Raw genomic sequence first — 2,253 nt, forward strand, 5'->3', positions numbered from 1 at the left:
ATAGTCAAATGACTAACAGATACATGAATGTCACCTAAAAAATATAGACGGGTCTTGAACATATGAAGAAATGATTAACTTTACACTTAAGAGAAATAAAAGTTAAACCTCAGCTAACTACATAAAAGTTATAGGAAGCCCATAGTTTGGCAACACACCATGGCAAGGAGGGGGAAGAGGAGTCACTCTTCCACATTGCTAGTAGGAATGAAGAAAATGATAAAATCCTATGAAGGGCATTTGGCAATTTCTACCAAAATGACAAATGCATTTAATTTTGATCCAGCAAGCTCTCTCTGGGGAATATAGTGAACAGATCCCTGTACTTACAATAAATGGCATGTGCCAATATGCAACACTGCTTCTATGAGCAGGAGTTTGGAGACAACCCAGGTGAACCACTATGACACTGGCTAATGAAGCAGTGGTGCATCCACACAATGTGCTGCACAGCTGCTCTGATAAGGAAATAATTCTGAAATATCTTTTTTTATTGTTGGATATTCTTTAATTGTTTGTTTGTTATTTATTTGTTTGTTTTTTTGCTTTGGCAATTCTGGGTCTTTCATGGTCCCATACAAATTTTGGGATTGTTCGTTCCAGTTTGGTGAAAAATTATCATGAGCATTTTGACAGGGCTCACACTGGCTCTGCAGATTGCTTTGGGTAGCATGGCCATTCTGATAATGTTGATTCTTCCAATCCAAGAGCACAAGATATCTTTTCCACTTCCTTGTATAATCTTCAATTCCCTTCATCAATGTTTTACAGTTTCCAGAGTATAGGTAACCTCCTTGGTTAAATTTATTTCTAGGTATTCTGTTGTTTTGATGCAATGGAAATGTTTATGCCAGTTATAAAATTCTGGGTTTTGAAGTGAAAAAAAAAAAAATGGAACACTTCACAAATTTGCATGTCATCTTGAGCAGGGGCCACGCTAATCTTATCTGCATTTTTCCTATTTTAGTGCATGTGCTGCTGAAGTGAGCACTGAAACTTACCTTTAGTAAGAAGAACAATGTGTTTCGTGTGCTCCTTTGAGCAGAATGAAGAAGCATCAGAATACATACTTCTGTTCTCTTATGTTTGCACATAGAAATAATGTAAAAGTAGTAGAATATAATCAACAGAGTTACCTACAAGGAGGGGGAATTTGGTAGATGAGGACAAGAATAGGAACAAGAGACTTCTCTGTATTTCTTTTAATATTATTTTTATTTTTTAAATAAGTGTGTTTCTCAACCAAAAATATTAAAATATATTTTGTGTTTATTAAAAAAGCAAAAAAAGAGTCAGTCATTTTATGTCAACTATTTATTATTTGGATTTGCTAATAATCAGGGAACATTATCTGATCAGCAGTGATTCAAAATTCATGTAATTGCAATCCCTAATGAAAGGTTTCTTTCCCAAAGAGACTCTAAGAATTTAGGTATTTTGAGAAGCATACCACTATGTATATCTAAATGTAATTAAACAACAAAACATAGTTCTGAAAAACCTATAGAATTGTCCTAGAATGACCATATGAGTGAATGGGTTTGTATTCATGTTGTACGAACATATGAAAAGCTTACCCACAAACCTCACTTTTTAAAAGGAAGTAATTTGGTCTCAACTGCAGAAGCAATTAGCATATATTAGAGAGTAATTTTCCATAAAATTAATTTTTAAAATACAGTTGATTTTTACTCTCAAGCGCTAGATTAATCTTCAGCACGTCAGCTTCCATGGTGATAGAAATCAAGTGATTGTACTTCAGGGTTTTGATTGAAAAGGAAAACGTAGCTTACCCAAAGGCTAAATGTCACCTTCAGCCAATCTGGTTTTTCAAAGTGGTTCCTCCCTACGAAATCACAGTCAAATTGAAACTCAAGCAAGTGTTTGACATTTATTTCTCCACTCAACTCAGAATTCTATATGACCTCATTTGCTTTTCACTCACATCGCTGGATGGCTGGGAGGACCGTACGAAGCTTTTGTTAATCTGAATATTAAATCAAATCCTTTCCATTTTGCGCTTGAAATTTAATGTCAGTAATCATTAACAAATCAGGGAGGTAAGGCTGTCTAATAATCAGGGGCTTTATACAAGATGACAAATCCATTTGGGGACAGTTTTGGTTTTTATTTTTCCTAGCAGACTTCACAGTATAAATCAAAATTCCTAACCATCCTGGCCCACCTCCACGCTAGGCCAAGATTGCCTAAGAATAATTTGTTGGCGTGGTTCCTTACCCCAATTGGGAAAGG

General features: G+C 35.2%; 1 non-coding gene across 1 annotated transcript; it reads right to left on the reverse strand.

Moving 5' to 3' along the window:
• Positions 1 to 885: 885 nt before the first annotated feature.
• LOC123619857 (U6 spliceosomal RNA) lies at positions 886 to 991 on the reverse strand. The gene has a single exon (XR_006728597.1). It is a non-coding gene; the product is annotated as a U6 spliceosomal RNA (small nuclear RNA).
• Positions 992 to 2,253: the final 1,262 nt, after the last annotated feature.

Source organism: Camelus bactrianus, chromosome 8, assembly GCF_048773025.1.
Source record: "Camelus bactrianus isolate YW-2024 breed Bactrian camel chromosome 8, ASM4877302v1, whole genome shotgun sequence".
Taxonomy (NCBI): Eukaryota; Metazoa; Chordata; class Mammalia; order Artiodactyla; family Camelidae; genus Camelus; species Camelus bactrianus.